The sequence below is a fragment of the Nothobranchius furzeri genome, chromosome 2, assembly GCF_043380555.1.
Source record: "Nothobranchius furzeri strain GRZ-AD chromosome 2, NfurGRZ-RIMD1, whole genome shotgun sequence".
Lineage (NCBI taxonomy): Eukaryota > Metazoa > Chordata > Actinopteri > Cyprinodontiformes > Nothobranchiidae > Nothobranchius > Nothobranchius furzeri.
Window position 1 is genome coordinate 3,768,512 of NC_091742.1, and position 21,290 is coordinate 3,789,801.

Genomic DNA, 21,290 nt, shown 5'->3' on the forward strand with positions numbered 1-21,290 from the left:
TATCGTAAATAAAATATACTCAAAGTAAAAGTTACTTAGTTACATTTTTGTCAGCGTAAGGATGGCTGCATCTAAGTAGTGCAAAATCACGTTGCCGTTTCACAATTCGCTAGTGTGCGTGCGCACGCGCGCGCGCGCACACACACACACACACACACACACAGTTTGATGGAAGGATTTCTATCCAATCAGTGAGAACAGGACGTGCACATTGATTGGACGAGGTTTTTCTAGGATGGTAAGTTTCAATTGTGATTAAAATTATTCTTTATTTTGACAAAAATAATTGTTTTAAGATGCCATCAGCATGTGAGGTGTCTCAATGTTTTCATGACTAAACTCTAACATGAGACTGTGCTCTAACCTGTCACATAACAAGCCTAATGCAGTCAAACATTTCAGATGGACCGTATGACAGCTGCTAACGTTGGCCCTGCCCTGCTTTACCTCTACATTACAGTTCCTTTATCCATGTCCATCCTAGAGCTCCTCTCTGACCTTCATGCTTATTTAGAGCAGCTGATTTTTAAAGCAAGCAGAGTTCATCCTTGGTGGTGGGTTCACTCACTCATTTAACCCTTCACCACTGAAATCAGTTTGTTCATTCCAATCCTCCTAAATAATCCTCCAATCATCCAACTGGAATCCTTAAGGGTCCCATAACGTCCATCCTGTCAGAATAGGCCTTGGGAGCCCAGGTGTTACTAGAACTAACGGTGTCTCCTCACCACCGTGAGCCTCCAAACTGTGAAGGTTGGACTCCAAACATGAACTTAAAACTCGTGCATTTATCTCCTCTTGTAAAACTTTAACATGTGTTAAAATACACCTCCCGGACCAAAGATAAGTACAATATATGATGAAACTTTATCGTAGTCTATTGAGACGTCATTTATGAAATAGAAGTTATTTCGGTTCATCATTACTTCAACCAAGACATAAGATGCATGGATTTGATGAAAGTTATGTGTAACACACCCACCCACCCACCCACACACACCCACACACACACACACACACACACACACACACACACAGCAGTATGTTAGAATCATTTGAATGACTAATTTAACTACATTGAACTGCTTTTGTAACATTTTAATCTCTTATTGCCTGCATCATCTCTTATTCTGCATTATCTAGATGTTTCCTGATTACACAAGGGAGGGAGGGGTTTGACTCGTCTCTCCGCTCAAGCAAGATGGATAAACAGAACTCAGTTGGCGTTGAACGTCCCCAAATAATTGAAAACCAGGAAGCCAAATGCAAAGTTTAGAGCAGCATATTTACTCAAAGAGGCTCTCAGATTGAGCAAACTTGTGAGAATATGTCACGCGCGTGTGGCGAGGTGAGCTTAGGTGAGGCAAGGATCCACACACGGGGAGGAAAACAGGCAGACAGGTGAGGACTTCTAACATCGATTTATCGTCTGGTGGACACGCTGGAACACTGAAACAATGACACGACATGGAACACAGAACAGAAGGGGTTTAAATACACGAGGAGAGGGAGCTATAGTGATTGGGAAACAAGAGGCAGGTGGGAGCAATTAACGGAGACACCGACTAAAACCTAAGAGAAGACAGGACAGGGTGTGACAGAATACACGTAATAACCACTTAGAGACGGAGCAACATGTTGCTAGCATAGCGGCTAATCGCTAGCATGGTAGTTTGACCAGTTTTATCGATATAAAGATATAAAGTCATCTTATATGTTGTTTAAAATTTATAGCGATATTTTAAAAATATCAATATATCGCTCAGCCCTAATTTGACCACAGGATGACATCTTATTCTTCGTACACACTGCACCTTTAAGATAATTAACTGAGAAATGTAATCAGCTTCTTCATATATTCATTGACATGCAACGAGTTAGCCAGAAATGGAAAATATTCGAATTTCACTTAACTGTGTTAGTGTTTTTACATTAATAAAAGATTTATATTTAATTTCTTCGACAATAATTAATTTGTTGAACCCAGTGATGCATGCAAAAAGGGAAAAGGCTTTAGGGTTCTTTTCCAGAATTACTTTTTTAAAATGGAGAGAAATATTCCGAGACAGACTTGAAAAACTAATTTCTTTTTCAACAAAAAAACAAGGTTTCTCCCTACAAATACCTCTTTTTAAATCAGTTCAATTCATTTTGACATTTTCACTTGCAACACTGCATAACCAAACACATGCAAAGTTACTCAAAATGTATATTAAGTCATTGAACAGTACAATAAAGAGGAGGGCCAGTGTGTACCTGCAAGCATAGAAATGGTGGAAAACCAAATTAGAATAAACATCTGATGTCAACAAAAGAAAATACACAGACTGGAAACACTTTAAGTGTGCTCACTCAAGATCTGAAAGAGTAATTGTTAAATGTCACTGCTTATATCCTATAATTAGACGTTCATGAAGAGGAAAGCCAGCAAGGGTGATGATGCAGTTCACTTGGCTAATGAGCACTGACCTTGTTTAACCTCTGTCGCTGCATTAAACGATATGTGCAAGAGCTATAAAGACAGCACGCTCATGTTTGTGTGTGTTTTGCTGTTTGCTGGATGTTCAAGAAATAGAAGTGCTCATAGTAGACTCCAAACTTCCTAGGATCTCTGTCTTTGTTCAAATTGTGAGTTGCACTGTCAGCAATGGTTGGTGGTTAGGCACAAACACACATATGAGCGTGTGCACGCTCACACAGCAACAGCTAAGATGATGAGTTGATGGCAAGGGGGCATGTCCCATTGGAGTAACCAGCTCTACAAGGCCTTGAAATAGCTCTCTAATTACCAGACCCAAATATCATCTCATTTATCCTGAAAAGGGATGGACGAAGGGAGGGGTGGGGGAGGGGATAAGGTGGCATAAAGGACACTCAGGTGGAAGCACGGAAAACGGATAGAATCAAACGGTCGTCACAAACAGAGGACTCTCAAAACTCTGTTTACTAAACTAATGTGAACTGAGTCACCCCGTCTTTTGTTAGTACACACAGAATCATTGTGAAGTTTGTATTGTCTCTGGCCTCTACAGCACAAGCTGCCCTTTCAAGACAGAAAAGGCCAAGGACAGAACTCAGTGCACCTCTCTTGTTCAATCCACCAATGAGAGCAAAGGTCATGGAAAGGAAATTTTTAGCCGAGTCCTGCAGAGGCAGTTTTGAGGTGGGGTTCATAGAATGACCATTTATATAATGGACGGACTCTCTGGGCCGTCCCCCGTAGGTTTCTGAAGAGCTTAATTGAAGCCAGATGAGTGGTTGCCACCACCGCCATCTTGGCTGCATCACGCGTTTTGTTACTCCCAGTAAATTCATAGATGGAGTTAAGAGTGGGGCTGTGAGGGTGGGAGCAAATTATTGACAACCATCAAACTTTAAGTCAATGTAGTTACAAGCTAACTGAGCTAAACAAACAATTGGGATGTTAATAATACATAAAGAAAAAACACTTGAAATTTTTTTTTTACGGAATGAGGAGCAACTGACTGTGATGGACTGGCTCTCGTCCAGGGTGTACACTGCCTGATTGATTGCCCATTGCCTGCCCCGCGTGACCCTACATGGACAAGCGGGTTCAGAAAATGGATGGATGAGGAGCAACTGAATATAACCACTCATTCATTCAACTCATTTGCTGTGGTCTCCAGTAGGAATGAATGCCTTGTAAGTCGTAGCTGGGGAAATTTCTCAGGAGCACCTGTCTCAGGAAGTACAACTCAGCCGGAGGAGCTTCAGAGACGAGCCTTATTTACTGACATTTGGATATCTCGTGTAAAGGATGGGTAGTTGACATCTTACTTATGAACCATAAAATGTGAGATTCCATAGAAATATGAAATATCAATCTGATGGATCTTTGACTATTTTAACCAGAAGATCAAAACTTTTCATTGCAGGGATTAAGTGAAACTTCGTATTAACTCCGAGGAAAGAGTCAGGTTTATAATACTTAAGAATTTTATTTCTACACAATTTAAACAAGACTAACTTTAACATTCTGTGCACTGATGGACTAAGGTGGAGTGAGACGTGATGAATGATGATGGTGTGTGTGTGGAATGTTATTATCAGAACCAGCGGATCCGGAGAAGCAGTTAGGTCTGAGCGGGAGTGAATGTTTCGCTCTAAACTTTAGTAGGAGGTTTATAACACACATGAAACGCCATCTGTCAGTCTACGTACCCCAGGGGAAGCCTCCATTAGATCCACAATGTCGAGGTCCTCTTGGACCCTCCTTGGAACCGAAGCTGGTAGAAAAGCAGCGGTGCTGACCAAACTAGTCTTGGAATGCTTCCAGGTCACGACAGGTTCATTGGCGTCAGCGAGACCCTGAAGGGGTCGTGAGGTTCAGCTTTTATTCTGAAGGAACCGTTGTGGTCAGGTGTAACTTGCAACAGATTTTATCCAGCTTGTCGAGGTTCTTTATGGCTGAAGAGGAAGTCCGGATGGCCGGTCCGAGACTCCTCTAGAACACTTAAACTAAAGAAAAGGTGGCGTGGAATAGTTTTTATAATTGTCATATTTTGGTTTACTGGCGAATTAGAATTTGACATGCAAAAAGAGGGCTTATACAAACACCACAAAAAACCACTCCTCGCATCAGAAACGAAGGTTCTGAATTGTGATTGGATCAGACAAAAGGAAATGTGTCCTGTGACTTTAACATTACGTGTCATTAGTGTCTAGTGCAAATGTCCAGGATTATAATTACTTGCAAAATACTACTGATCACAGGATTATAATATCAAGTAATTGGGCTCATATTATTATTGGTAATAACAAAGTTGTTTGATTATGTATTTATCAAGAGTTCTTTGTCTTCGTGTTGAGCTGTAGCAGTTCAGATGAGCAGAGTGCATGAAAGACCTTGGCCACGATCTCATGTAGATTAGCCTGTCAGACACTTAATTTCTCTGCTCGAGCAGACGCAGCAGATCATGACTTTTAGGTCAAAAACACGACATTCATGACGCTACACTCGCCTCTGATTAGATTACAGCAACAAGTCTCTACCACTGACTGTTTGCTTTGCAACATGGATGTTTTATCTCTACAAATAACACAAGCCTGAAGAAGTTCTGCTGTGTGGTGGAGTTGCCTATGCTAATGGTTAGCTTCTACTAGTCGAGACGTTCACTGCTGTTTGCTGAACAGTAAACCAACAACAACCTTCCCCGTCGTGAGCCAAGATGGGTGAGTCCATGAATGTAAAGTGACAGTGTGACATAGATCTGTGAGGACTTTCAAATCCTAGAGTTTCACTATCCATTTTCAATCAGAAGCTAATGCAGGAGATAGGTGTAGGAGACTATTTTCATGCATGAAAACTCAGAATGACCAACTATAATCAGAAATAATGATCAATAAAAAGTTTTTCAGTGACCAATAACTTTTACAAAAATCTATACAGTAGTTCCTCAGAATACTTTTTATGTATAATTTTTGTCAAAGTAGATTTCTGGAGACAATTATCATAACTTTAAACTAACTAAACAAGGACAAAAAAGATATTTATGATGATAAAGAAATCACTGATGAGTTTAATGATTTTTTTGGTAAATGTAGGTAGGAGTTTGATGGAGAACAAACCAATAATAGAAGATAAAATGACCACAATGATTAGTACTGTCAATAGTATTGCCCTCGACAAAGTAGATAAAGAAGAAATACGAAACACTGTAAAAAAAAACTGTGGAAACAAACGATCAACCAATCATCAGGGCCTGGACATGATAACTTAAAACATCATAGAATCTGTCATTGAACCATTCACTTACATTTGTAATCTATCACTTTCTACTGGAAATTTTCCTGACGCAATGAAAACAGCGAAAGTCATTCCTTTGTACAAGAGTGGTGATAAAAATAGTTTCAATCATTACAGGCCGGTGTCACTGCTTCCACAGTTTTCTAAAATATTGGAAAAAATATTTGTATCAAGGTTGGATAAATTCATCGAAAAAAAATAATATGAACAATATGGGTTTAGAACTAATCATTCCACAGCAATGGCAATAATGGAATTAACGGATAAAATATCAACAGCAATTGACAATAAAAATGACTTTGTTAGTGTTTTCATTGATTTGAAAAAAGCTTTTGACGTCATTGATCACTCAAGGTTACTTCGAAAATTAAGTCAGTATGGAATAAGAGATGTGGCTCATCAATGGGTTAAACTTAATTAGAAAAAAGGAAACAGTTTGTTTAGATAAAGGTCCATAAATCAAAACTATGTGAAATTAATTGTGGAGTGCCACAAGGGTCGGTCCTCGGACCAAAACTGTTCATTTTGTTTATTAACGACTTGGTAAATGTATCTAAGACACTCGGTACCATTCTATTTGCAGATGATACAACACTGTTTTACTCAGGATCAAATATTGAGGAGGTGGCTAAAGTGATAAATGATGAACTGATTAAAATTAAAAACTGGTTTGATATAGATTGACATTGAATCTTGATAAAACAAATTTTATACTGTTTAATGATAAAAAGAACAGTGATGTGTCATTGGAAATAGATGGGATTGCAATTCAAAGAGTAAAAGAAACTACATTTCTTTGAGTTCTTATTGATGAAGACTTGACATGGAAATCCCGTATTAGATACATAAAAGGTAAAATTGCCAAATCCTTAGGAGTATTACATAGAGTCAAGTTTTTACTAATTCTGGTTTGTTGGCATTGTACAATTCACTGATTGTTCCATACTTGGCTTATTGTGTAGAAATCTGGGGAGCAACATACAAAAACTATACACAACCCTTATTTATTTTACAGAAAAGAGCTCTGAGAATCATCAACTGGCTGTAGAAATCCATCAAACCCATTGTTTATTAAATATAAATTACTGAAATTTCATGACTTGATCTTCCGGCACTCACAGAGAGCAGACGCTTCTGCCTTTTCCTCCCTTATCTGTGTTTTCCCAAGGCTCTTTTTGTCCCGTCTGCCTACAGAGCGCTTCTCTGCATTTCCTCTGCAATCACCTTTTTCAGCATTTTTCAACATGGACTTAATTAATTGGTCATTCAACGCGATTGATAAGATTTCTTCTACAATGAGGACGGAGGAGGGGGCTCACGCTTGTCCTCAGGGGACACATGCAGCGGGATATATGTTTGATTCCTGGAAGAAGTGGAATATCATCTGTCTCTCTCAGCTGTCCATTGAGGACGTCGAAGATTTGTGGATATTTGGCCTGATGATCGTTGGATTTCTTCTGATTGGAGTGGGAGGATATCTGGCTTTCCGTAAAATTGGGATGACGGGAGCGATTGGAGGGCGACCCGCATCCATGGACGGCACCGTCCGTGTGGATACCTCACAGACTGGGACGTTGCTCGAGGTGAATCGCAAGCTGGACAATGTCTTAGCTGCGTTACCGGTGTTAGCGCGCAGGATTGATAACATCTCGGAAAGGGTCACCGGACGGTGTGGAGATGTTTAATCACTGAATTGGCTTCACTGGAGGACTTGAATGATCAATACAGACTTAAGGCAGAGAGGAAAAATTATCTCTGTCTGACCCAAACAAAGTTTCTGTTATCGGATCTGACGCCATAAGCAGCCTTGGAGTTGCATGCAAAACCCCCACACTGGAAGGAATGCTGACAAATGCTGTGAATCTCTATTCCCCCCCCCCCCCCCCCCCCCCCCCCCCGCCTTCAGATTGTGGTCTCCACCGAGGTCATCAAGCTGAAGGACTCACTGCTCTCTATGCTTCCTCATGACCTCCCTCCCACCTGTTGGTCTGCAGCTGGTCGATGCGCCGCAGTGGCAGCTCCCATTGGAGGCTTCAGGATCCCGCCCACCCCCACCTCCCCATCGGACTCTGATGTTGTATACGTGCTGTATGTGCTTCCATGTCGGGTGTTTTTTTTTGCATTGGAGTGCTACACCCTGCTGGTGTAACCCTGTTAATGCCTTTTTTTTCTCCCTCCCTGAACTTCACTCATGTAACACCCTTTTCATCTAACTATTAAGGTAGCGCGACTCATGTTGCGAATGACCGCAGTCACCAATTCTTGTTATGTCTTACCAACGTATGTCTGATCTTTGAATTGTGTGTGCTGAAACTGAATTTCATTTCTCTGTATGTCCTGCACATGTGGAGAACATGACAATAAATGACTTTGAATCTTTGAATCTTTGAATGACTTAAAAGACTGGAAAATCATACAAACCATGTATGAAGCCAATTTAGGTACTCTGCCAACAAACATTCAGGGGATATTTGAAAAGAGAACTAATAATTACATGCTGAAAGAAGCTGATATGTTTACAAAACCTAGATTTAGAACTAAAATTAAGAAGTGGAATATATCTGTAAATGGTGTTAAATTATGGAATAACCTTAAAAGGGAAATAAAAAACTGTCATTTAATATTTTCAAAAAATGTACCAAATTGAGTGTACTTAATTAAGAAAATGTAAATGTATTCAATGATCATGACCACACTGGAATTAAGAACAGCAAAAAGTTTAAAATGAATCTGTGTGTGTGTGTCTGACAAATGGAAATTATATATAAATTGATTATTTCTACTGGAAAAGGGGGCAGAAATTATAAGATGTTTTTCTTCATTCTGCTCGTTTTCGTTCAAATTTGATTTTTTGTTATGTTTTATTTGTTTTTATTTTGAATTAAACAAACGAACAAAATAATAATAATAATAATGAATAAAAATACTTGAAAAATGAACTCCCAAATATGCTAGTTTTTAAACTAACTTTATTGAACAATTTAGAAACATTACATGTTATGGAGATTTAATTAACTGATAACAGGGTGTCTGAGGGCTATCATGCACTGAACTGTACCTCCTTCAAATAGAACGTCAACAATTATTCAATCTTTATTCAGAAATCAAAAAATATTAAGGCTAACAGGTGACTACAAGAAAATCACAGTCAACATTTGCGAAGAATCAATCCTCCTCTGGCTCACTTTCTATAGACAAGAAAAAAGCAGAGGGACATAATTATACCTAAGCACTGAGTGAGGCTGCTGACTCATCAGAATTGAGCAGCAAAAGTGTTTTTGTTAAGGTGCTGTAAAAGATGTCCATGCAGATTCTTTCATAAAATACTTTTTAGGGAGATCAACATCAGAACCCACCTTCAGGATGTTCAGATGCCCACAGACGGTCACAAACAGCTTGCAGAGCATCAATCCTCCTATTACTCTCCTCCTACAGACAAGGAAAAGGCAAAGTGAAAGAAATAACATAATTATGTCTAAAAACAGCAACTTATAGGTCTATAAAGTTTCAGAAATCTATCGGACTCACTGACCATGCTTTTTTAAGGTCCTCGTTTAGACGCCTAAGATCCTCCTGTGCTCTTAACTTAGACTTTTCAAAGACTTTCTCAAAAACCTCCAAGGGATCTTCAGGACACTCCTCAACATCCTCCTGGTTTCTACGTGTGAACACAAACATTTATCATATTTAAGGCATATACAAACTGTGCTCTGTCATAACTTACTGTCAAAATTTCCTAAGGATTTTTCTGATAAAAATGAAGATTATAAGTTGTTGACAGTCATAAGCACGTCTAATGTAGGTGCAAGGAATTATATAAAAAATATTGCGAATACGGCGGATCTACTCCGAGCCCTCCCGGATGACCGAGGTTCTCACCTATCTCTAAGGGAGAGCCCAGCCGCCCTGCAGAGAAAACTCATTTCTGCTGCTTGTATCCACGGTCTTGTTCTTTCGGTCACTACCCAAAGCTTGTGAACATAGGTCTTTTCACCGCTACAGACCGGTACAACGCCTGCGTCGCTGCAGACGCAACACCAATCCGCCAACACTTAAAACACAATCAGTGTTGGGAGTAACGCGGCACAAATGTAATTAATTACTGTAATGCATTGCTTTTTGCTGTAATGTGGTAATGTAAGGCATTACAGCGAAAGAAAATGGTAATATTTACTCGGTACAATTGTCAGTAACGCGGAAATTACAATGCATTTTTAAACCCAGAATCAAGATGTGGGTTTCCTAAAAATTCAAATTGCGGGAAGCCTGAAAAAAGATCCAGTATCCACATATATGACGTCATGTATGGACTCAGCTTTGCGGGCATTCTATGAGCAGAGAGGACGCAGCGGTAATGGCTCAAACACTCCAGCTGCGTCCTGCGTGCGGCCGCTGTAATAGTCACAAAATCGCTCCACTAAAGCTAAGTAATTTGTTTGCGATCGTTTATATCAGCTCATATTCTCTGGTACTTCATGTACTTTTCAGCTGAGTTCATAATCTGTGCCCCGGTGATTTCAAACTCATTGCTGCTGGAGCGCAGCGCATATTAAGCTTTTTTTTTTTCTTTTTTTTTTTTGCGTTCGGTAGATCCCTTTGGCTGATTAGTTAGAAAGTAGGAAATCTAGGAAAGCTTTTCTGGAAGACGGAGAAAACATGCAGCATGCAGGAAGGTTAGAGAGAGAAAGGGCCGGAAATTATTCACATAAAATCAACAAAACAAAACAAAGTGCTTGAAAAGAAAAAAAAGTAGGTAGATTTATCCCCAATACACATTTTTACCAGTGAAAAGCAATAATATATAAGCATTTAATATTTGTACATGTGATAGAATCAGATCACCCCAGAAGTCAGTCCCACATCCAGGGCCGTATCAAGGCATTTGGGAACCAAGGCAAATATATGGTTGGAGCCCCCACCACCTCACTCCCTGCTCAGTTAATATAAGATGGCAGCGTGCTGAGAGTACAGATTGTTGTTGCTTTTATTTAATAAACAATCATTTTAAAGCACTGTTATTATATCTGACTGTTTTTAACAGCAATCCTAGCTCAGACACCACATCACTTTCCACATATATGTCATGAGCTCACTGAGCATCAGATTACCAGATTCTGTACTGAAGTCGTATTGGTGAAAGTAACTTAAAGTAATGCAAAAGTAGTGTAATCCCTTACATTTTAAAACCAGTAATATTGTAATGTAATGAATTACTTTAAAATGAGGGTAACAAGTAATAAATAATGCATTACAGTTTTGAAGTAACTTGCCCAACACTGAACACAATACCATAATGTTGTCAAGACTTGCATGCATTTACAGCTCAATTCAATTTCACAAAACAAAACAAGTAATATCTTTAAAACCAATTAAAAAAAATATAAAAAAAAATAAAACATTAAAGCAAACATTGACCACAGCAAACCTGAATAGTTGACTCCAATCTTTATAGATGCCACTCGGATAGTTCACACATGTACGGATACGATTCTGGAATCGTTCAAGACGTCAGCGACGGGACTCAAAAGCCTAAAATGAACAATTAAACGTGTCAGTACTGATTGTTTACAGATGAAGTTTTTAAAGTTTGCTTTAGTTTCTAGTTAAACTGGAAAAACATTGATTATTTGATCTTCAGGTTATCAGTGTTACCCTTTCCCTCCGTCCCGGGTCGGCCAGTTCCCAGGACATTTTAATGGCATCACTCTCATCCGCTCTGCTCATCTTCACTTCAACGCTCTCTGGATTTCGATCAGTGACAACGCGCAGTATCCGGTGGGGTTTAGTCTTGTCTATGGCCTACATAAACACACACAATAAAATTATAAAAGTCATGTTTACACAAACAAATTTCTGAGTTAAGTTGGCCTGGTACAAAACCAGTTGCTTGGTTAGCAACAAATGTGTCTCTCTTCCCCGTTTGGCGTTAGTAATGGAGTAAGATTGGGGGGGGGGGGGGGGGGGGGGTCTCGTCGCCAGTACTCTAACTTATATTCGGATGATCTCTCAAGACGTTTGTCAGGGTGCAATACAGGGTGTGTTACGTCCCCGACAGGTGTTGTTAAAAAGTGAAGGATGGGGGTAACATAAGACTGGACAGTGGATATTAAAAGGGTTTTATTGTAACAAAAAGGTTTTAAAAACGTGCTAACAGATGACGACGGTGCATTATAAAAACAATGCAAAACAAACAGAACTCTCTAAAACTCTGAAAAGGGTTAACATTACACAGCAAATTATCAACTATAAAACACCGGGTTAAAACTTGTATTAAAAGCTTAACTGAACAGAAGGTGTTTTAAAATCCTGAAGTTGATAAAAGTTCCAAAACAATCCACTGACTAAAAACACCTGGTAAAAACTTATTTTAAAAGCTTTACCACAACGAAAGGTGTTTAAAACCGAGGTCAGTAAAATTGCCACAAACAAAGTTAACCTTAAAACCAAACAGCAAAAAGATCCCACTGGATCATCCAAAACTTCTCACTTAAGAGTTAAAAACTAAACCAAAGTTTAAAACTCATCCACATAAATCTAAACGAAAGGGGTTGAAACCAAACCAAACCAAAAACCAGGAGGACAGCAGAATCCCTGCACTGCTGCCTCCCAGACTACTTCCTTCTTCTTCTTCTTTTTTTTTTTATTTAGTAAATTTACAAACAAACATGGCACCTTGACAATGTTAAGTTCAAAACTTAAATTCAAAAGGAGCAGTTAATATAACATTTGTAAGTATCCAGTAAAACAGAACAACAAGAGACAAAAAAACATGAAGAACAAGTACAGCTTTCAATGAGGGTACAGCATATATCATACAGAATTATGAAATCACTTTGGAAGTTCAGCTAACATGTTATATAGATTTTCACTATATTTGTTGAGTTGTTTCAGGGATTTTAAATATAATTGAAATTCTATTAAAAAAAACATTGAAGACAGGGGATGATTGCAAAATTTGTTGTTTATGGATAAAAAATTTGGCTAAACAGAGGATGATATTATAGCAGAGTTCTTTATCTTTATTATTGAATATAATCCCAAATATTATCATATCTTTAGTGATGTGAACTGGGAGTGGTATTTTAGTTCTGATCCACATCTCTAGTTTTTTCCAGAACAATTGTGTTTTCTGACATTCATAAAATATATGATCTATAGTTTCTATGTGATTTTCGCAAAAAGAGCAGTTGTTGCTATCAATATTAAAACGAGCTCTTAACAACTCTTTTGAAGGATAGATCGCATTCATTATTTTAAAGTGGGTTTCTTTAGCTTTCGGTGGTATAGGTAATTTTAGGTAGATAGTTCTTATTTTCTCAACAGATATTTTATCAAATTTGTAAATTATGTTATTTTTGTTTGTTTTTCCAGGAAAAAGAGATTCATTTAAGGCTGATCTTATTGTAAGATTGTTGCATTTTCTGTCAGTTAACAGAAGACCTTTAATAGATAAGACAGGAAGGATTGGAATAGAGCATTGATGTTTTAGATATTCTTGGGCTTGGATGATAAACTGTTTTGGAAGTGCATTATGTAACCTGTTAAAGTCAAGCTCAGAAGCCTTAAAATTGTATCTTCTGCAGAAATTGTCATAATTCAAGAGCTGACCATCTACATCCATTAAGTGTATAATAGACCATATATTGTTATCTAACCAATCTTTATAGAATAATGATTTGTTTCGGTGCAATATAAATTGATTGTTCCAAATGATTATAGAGTGTGGTGAGTAGTTATGTACATATATCATTTTCCAATACAATAAAATTTGTTTATGGAACTCTGAAAGTTTAATGGGGAGTTTGTTTATATTGTAGTCAGTTAGGAGAAGAATTTTTAAGCCACCAATTTTGTTAAAGATGTAATTGGGGATACTATACCAAAAGACGTCTGGGTGATTTAACCAAAATTTTAACCAGTTAATCTTTAGGGTGCCATTAAGACATTCAAAGTCAATGGCCTTTAAACCTCCATCTTTTATTTCTTTAGTCATATGAGCCTTTTTAAGGTAGTGTGGTTTGTTTCTCCAAATAAAGTTAAAGTTTGTTTGATTTATTTTTTTAATTAGGTCGTTTGGTAAGGCAAGGTTACAGGTTGGGTAAACTAATCTTGATAGACATTCCATTTTGGTGAGATAGATATGACCTAGAATAGAAAGGTCACGTTGGAGCCACAGGTTAAGTTTAGAATTTCCTTCTTTGAGTTTATTTTCAAAGTTTAAGACTGAATTAAGTTTAGGGTTTTTGTTAATGGTCACTCCTAGATATTTAACCTCAGATTTTATAGGGATATTATGTATTTCTTTTAACATTGTGTCGTGAATTGCTAGAAGTTCACATTTTTTTAGATTTAGGTTCAGACCTGAGGCCTCAGAGAAGAGTTGTATCTTTTGGATGGCTATAGAAATTTGTTTAGAATCCTTTAAAAAAAGCGTGGTGTCATCTGCAAGTTGACTTATAATTAGATCAGTGCCCTAGAACATTTAATTTTGCAATGTTATCACAGTTTTTTAAGTACAATGCCAACATTTCGGTAACCAGAATGAATAGATATGGTGAGATTGGGCAACCTTGTGGGATTCCAACATTAATATTAAATCTAGGGGTGGTGTTTTTTGGTAGGATGACACAGCTGTTTATGTTGTCATATAGGCCTTTAATTAAGTTGATAAAGTTGGTACCAAAACCCAGGCGTTCTAAGACTGAGAAGATGAACTGATGTTCTACAGAGTCGAAGGCTTTGTAAAAGTCTAAGAAAAGTATGAATCCATTGTCAGTAATCAGATATTTGTATTCAATTAAGTCCATTACCAATCTAATGTTATTATGGATCGATCTGCCTTTTAGAAAACCGGATTGTGATTCACTGACAATATCTGAAATTCCTGACTGGAGGCATAAGGTAAATATGTAAGTAAGCAATTTATAGTCCGAATTTCTAAGTGTGATGGGTCGTCTGTTTTCAATATTTCTTGGGTCTTTGCCTGGTTTGGGGATAGATATGATGATGCCTTGTCTCATCGTGGGTGGAAGAGTAGAATTATTAAAGATTTCCGAAAAAACTTCAAAGAGTAAAGGTTTTATGTCCTCCCAGAAGTGACGGTAGAAGTTACCTGTAAGGCCGTCTGGGCCAGGTGCTTTATTAATCGCTAATCTTTTGACTGCCTTATCTAGTTCGCTCATTGGAATTTCCTTTTCACAGGTATTTTGGAAGGAGTCATCTATTTTAGGGATGAAGGAATCAATATGGTTTAGAAAAGCATTAGAATTAGGGGCTGAAAATTTAGAAGTATATAAATTTTGGTAAAAGTTGAAAATTTCTTGTCCTATTAATTTTTCATCCGTGGATTCAACATTATTTATTAGTAAAGAGTTTATAGAATTTCTTTGTTGTCTTCTTTTTTCTAGGTTACAGAAATAAGCAGTGTTTTTCTCACCTTCCTCAATCCATTTGGCTCTCGATCTAATGAAGGCTCCTTTAGTTTTTTGTATGTACATGTTATCCAACTTTATTTGAAGGGTTAGGACATTTTGCTTGTCTATCCCAGATGGATTAGGTTTATTGCAATATAAGTTTAATTTTTGTATAATGTCTAATTCTAAAACCTGAAGTTTGTTTTTAAGTTGCTTACTAAATGAAATGGAAAGTTGTCTGATTTTGTACTTTAAAAATTCACATTTAGTGGTTGGACTGTTTAACTCTTTTGAGTTTACAATATCTGTAATAAGTGACTTTATTTTTTTACAGTAATGGTCATTTTGGAGAAGGCAAGAGTTAAATTTCCAATATTTGTTTATTCTATAAGTGTTATTTTTCGGCTTAATTTTAAGTGATATAAGGTAATGGTCCGTTAGTGGGGCAGCAGATATATCAGAGATGAAGTCATATAATAAAAGTAAGTCATTAGTGATAAGCCAATGGTCGATCCTTGATTTATTAGTTGAATTAAACCATGAGAATTTCTGAGTGACTGGGTTAAGGTGTCTCCATATATCCATAAAATTATGTTCAAAACAGAAGTTGGTAAATAATGGATTTGGGTAGCTTATCTCATATTTAGATGGCCATCTATCCAGAAATTCATCCTGAACAAGGTTGAAATCTCCTCCAATAAGGACATTATTGGTGGAATGTTTGGCTTTTAGATGGTCTAATCGTAAACCTATTTCTTCCAGCAATATTTTATTTTGAGTTAAGGTATTATATCCATATATATTTACTAGAATAAAAATAGAATTTTCTATGTTTATGGTAAGAATTAACCAACGGCCAACAATATCATTCTCAATAGAAGTAATTTTACCTCGAAAGTTTTTCAACAAGATGGCAACCCCAGCTGACCTTGAAGAGCCATGAGAAAAAAAGGCTTCATCTCCCCATTGCTTAGTCCAAAAGTTGCTGTCTTCATGTGTAGAATGAGTTTCTTGTAAAAAGGTAAACACAGCATTTTTCCCTTTGCAGAATCAGAAAAGGCTTTTCCTTTTAGTGATATCTCTCAACCCTCTTGCATTGATAGAGATTAACGAAAGTTCGCTGTTTATAACCATATAATGAACAAAAAAGAACAATATAGGATGAGCTAACCTAAAGCAATAAGAGAACCTAGGTAGCAATCCCCAAAAACTATAATCTGAGTGAACAACATTTATAACATTTGCGGATCTGTATCCTCATACAACTACAACTACATACATATGTAAATAATCATAAGTGGTCTCATTTTCACTTACACATGTTTATGTTAAACTGGCTAGGGTGTAACCCGCTGTCCATTGATGAAGGCATATGGACCTTTAAAGGTGGTTTTCAGCCCTGCTTTTCTCGCTTGTTCCACCCTAGGCCATACCGCAAGACGTGCTTCACGGTCCTCCTTGGTGAGGTCCTCGGCGAATCGGATGTTGAGCTCTCTGCATGTGGGATGTTGTTTAGTGGATCTCCAAAGTTCATCTCTGTAGAAACGGCTGGTGAATTGTATGATGACTTGTCTTGGGTGATCAGGGTTTTTGGGGCCTATACGGTGAACAGAATCCAGAATGAAGTTAACCTTCTCCTTCCAGCTGGGTTGGATCTTTTTAATGATGTCCGATACACTTTGTCTTGTGTCCTCCTCTTTGTCCTCTTTTAACCCTTTGAGCCGTAGGTTCCATTTTCTTTGGTATCGGTCAAGGTTTGAAGCTTTGTTTTCCAAGTTGTCAACTTTTTTGGTTAACACTTCATTTGTGGTTTTCAGCTGAGTTATTTGCTTTTCCATCTGCTTATTTTTCTCTTTACAGTCTTGAATTTCAGCGCTGTTAAATTCAACCGCTTTGGCAATGTTAGAGATGGAGAGTGTATTTTGTTTGAGGTCAGCGCCAAAACTTTCCATCATTTTTTGTAGACCTTCAATGGCGGCTAGTAGCGCACTGTTGGATACATTAGAGTCGGTTTCTTCTTCTCCTTTTTGTTTTTTGTGTGATGTTGTGGCTTTGCAGGGTGATGAAAGTGGGTTTTTATTACCTCTTGAGTTGGTGTCCATATTTTCCGAACCAAGGTAGTCGTGAGTTAGCAGGGCTTTGTGAGCTTTGCTGTTAGCTTTAGCCATTTCTTCGTGTTTCACGTATGGCCTCATCCACTCTTGTTTAGCTAATACCAGTACTAGTTGTAGAGGGTAGTTTTATATTCCCGATGAGATTTTTCATTAAACATTAAGTAATAATAGTTCTTAAATTAGACCATTCTTTGAGGTTGCTACCGGAGCTCCTTACAGAACGTCTGCTCCTTCCGCCATCTTGCCTCCCTTCCATCCTTCTTCTTCTTCTTCTTCTTCTTCTTCTTCTTCTGGTGTTTCATTGGCGGTTGGCAAACAACGACTGGTGCATTACCGCCACCAACTAGTGTGGAGTGTGGTCTGGAACAGCGCTCACAAAACAAAATCAATGCCTGCCAGACTGCTGAAGGCACAGCCAGTAGCGGTTTTAGGCACGGGCAGACAGGGCAGTTGCCCGGGGCGGCATTTTTTCATGACACAAAAGGGGCGCACAAGCGCTGAGTAAAAAAAAAAAAAAAAGGAAATCTGCGCCGCACCGATGTTTTCTATTATCTGACAGTGTCTGGATTGGAAACAGCAAGTTGGCGCCCCCTGCAGCTGCAGGCGCTCATGCTGACTGAGAACGTTCACGTGCACCGTGTGTCTATGAAGAACAGGAAGGGGAGGGGTGCGGCGGGGGAATTCACCTCTGCGTCTTTCCCAAATGAAATGAGCGTGCAGGGGCTGAATCAACTGTATTAACGTGGCTAAAGTCAATCACATTTTAACGTTCTTCCATATTTCATTCATAATATCATAAACACAGGCCTATCATTCTTTCAGGTTTCTCTGAATTGTGTGAAATGGCCGAATAAAAAAAGGAAAAACAAAACGATTTTGTGGTCACCCCCCCATCAAGGTCAAATAGTTTAGTCCTGACTAAAGGAAACTTACTGAGTCAGGAGCCAAACAGAAGAGATGAACATAAAAAGGCTAAAACCACCAGGTGCCCTATTCAGGAGGAAAAAAAAGAAAAAAGAGGAAAAGGATAAAGGTATGTAGCTCTCATGATGCATGTTTTCAATTTTTTGAACCAGTTAACTGGGATTTTAACGGTTAAATGCGGTCAACTAATTGCTAACAGAGCTAACAGGGCTGAAATATTGAAACGAATATTCAAATGGTTCGAAAAAAGTCCTTGAATCTTTTTTTACTGATTCAAACTAGGATTTGTTAAATGCTCGCTGCAGCCTGTGGCCTGCCTGAACAACAACAAACACATGTTGATCATGTTCACATAATAATAAATAAAACAACTCTACAAGCAGAAGAAAACACCCCAGTCACCACTAACTATCCTGTTTATTTATTGCAGATGGCTGCACTGATTATTTTTTACATGATTTGTTCTGTAAAAAGTTGGCATTTTTGGTAGTCTACAGTTTTTTTAATGTCAGTTTAAATTACAATTTCAGAGGCAATTCTAAAATATTATGGATCATGATAAAGATCTATTGGAGATCTACCCCAACTTTTGGACTGCTCTGCCAGTCACTACGGCTCAAGCTGAGAGGAGCTTTTCAAAACTTGATCAAGTCATACCTGAGGTCAGCTATGTTTCAGGGGCGGCTCACTAACCTGGCTCTGATTAGTATCAATCACTCAGTAGGGGAGCAGATTTCATGTGATGACATTATTGATGACGTTGCATCAAGGTTAGGTTTTAATTTTAGTTTGTGTTTTCTCTTCTAAGTGCAATGCTGTAGTGATTATCTTTAGTTTGTTATGTGTGAAATATTTTTGCTATTTAGAATATTTATTATCTATTATGTTCATATATTCTTAATATTTAGTTATTGTTTGTTTTTGTATATTTGATTCTATATATTTTGATTCAGTATATAATGTATAGTGCTTTACATTCTGACAACTTCATAGTAATTAATGTAAATATGTGCAACTTATAAAAATGAATGTTCAATAGTCGTTCTAATAAACATGCCTGTTTGTAGAAAACATGCGTGTGTTTGTGCAGGTGGGGTGGTGTGGTGGTGGTGGGGGGGGGCGGTTTGGGGGGGGGGGGCGCTCAAAGGGGGCCTCGCCCGGGGAGTAATTCGATGTAGAACCGCCACTGGGCACAGCCTTTTTATACAGGTGTTGGCAATCAACCAGATGCAGCTCAGCTGTGCTCCTCAGCAGCCTGGGAGAGAGGAGAATGAGGGGCGGTGTCAGGCTGATCACTAGGGCAGGGTGATCCTGGCTTCTGCTCTTCACTCAAGGCTGGCAGCCGTGACAGGGTGCGTGATCGGCAGTGTCTGTGTGAATATCTCTTTTATGCAGATGACCTTGTTGTCTTCAGTCCTAGCAGTGCTGGGTTGCAGGAGATGCTTAGTGTATGTTCTGGGTATGGGGACAATTATGACATTAAGTATAATACTGCCAAAAGTGGAGTGGTGATATGCCGCACTAGAGATGACCTCAAAATGACTTTCCCTGCTTTTCTATTAGCAGGGAATGTTTTGGAAGCGGTCAGTAAGGTGAAATATTTGGGTCATATCCTGACTGAGGTAATGTCTGATGTTGACATGTTGAGAGAACGTCGCAGGTTGTATGCTCAGGCTACAGCTCTTGTGCATAGGTTTGGCACATGTTCTAATGATGTAAAAATGTTCTTGTTTCGAGTGTTCTGTACTTCTTTATATACAGCTCACTTGTGGTTCCGTTACACGAAAGCAAATATGAGGAAGGTTTAGGCCCTGTCCACACGTAGCCGGGGATCTGCCAAAACGTAGATATTTTTCTACGTTTTGGCCTGTCATCCACACGAAAACGGAGTTTTTTTACACGAAAACGGATCTTTTTAAAAACTCCGGCCAAAGTGAAGATCTGCGTTTTCTCCGTTTTGGGTGTCTGCGTGTGGACGGACAAAACCGGAGTTTTAAGGTCCGCAACGTCACTTTCCGCGACAAAAAAATGCTGACATCACGTGTGCGACCTGTGTTTACACTAGCCGACATCATGGAAGCCCTCAGAGCTGCGCTCTGTCACTACCTGATCCATCAATTGTCCAAGCGCTTTTTGCTTGTTTGTTTTTGCAAGCGGAATTACTGCTCCTTGCGGAAGACCACAGACGAAGGACGAGGTTAAGAACGGGGGAAGTACTGCCACCTACAGGTCTGGCATGTCCTTAACAACGTATTTATCCAGGTACATGTGGACAGAGTTTTGTTTTTAAAACGAGGTGGTGTGGATGCAAGTTTCTGGAGGGGCGGATATTCGTTTTTTAAAAAACCCGGCTACGTGTGGACTAGAGCTCAGACTGCCTACAATGATGCTATGAGAACTCTACTCAAGCTGCCAAGATGGTGCAAGTGAAATGTTTGTAAATGCTCAAGTTAATTGTTTACCAGCAGTCCTAAGGAACTCTATGTACAAATTTATTGGTCGACTGGATAGCTCTGACAATGTGATTATTATGAACTTGTCTAATGTAAGGCTCAGTGATGACGGGTGTCAGTCCCAAATAAGGCAGCAGTGGTACACTGGTACATGTTGAAGAGGTTCATGTGAGTGACCACAGCTGCCTTTTCTTTAATGTCCTATCTAATATTGAATCTGTCTCTCACAACCTAAAATCAAAGAGACGTGTCATTAATCAGTCAGCAGTGGATGGATTTTCTAGATTTGACAGCAGCTCAGTTCATGGTGATGATCCAAGCTTGTTCATCCAGTCATTGGATAAACAATGCTAAACAAAGGATCATTTAACACAACCGCCACTCAGATGATTTCAAGCTGAAGTGCAAGAGGAAGAAAGTGTTCTTTCTAAATTCACATTTAAGCAGATTAGAATGTTTTTTTTAAATTAGGAAAAGTGTGGACATGTCTGGTTCCTAGGTTTCTGAAAAACATTATTCTCACTGCACACTAATTACGTTAGGTAAACAAAATGAGACCCACTCACCCAACATTTTACAAAACAATCAGAGTTTTGCAGTGAAAAGGCAGCATTTTAGA

The 21,290-nt window shown here is 38.6% G+C and overlaps 1 non-coding gene across 1 annotated transcript; it reads right to left on the reverse strand.

Moving 5' to 3' along the window:
- Positions 1–8,787: 8,787 nt before the first annotated feature.
- On the reverse strand, positions 8,788–11,282 carry LOC107377965 (uncharacterized). Its single transcript, XR_011515840.1, has 4 exons — positions 11,193–11,282; positions 9,300–9,425; positions 9,124–9,196; positions 8,788–8,955 (listed from the first exon to the last, which is right to left on the reverse strand). It is a non-coding gene; the product is annotated as an uncharacterized protein (transcript).
- Between the last annotated feature and the right edge of the window lie 10,008 nt (positions 11,283–21,290).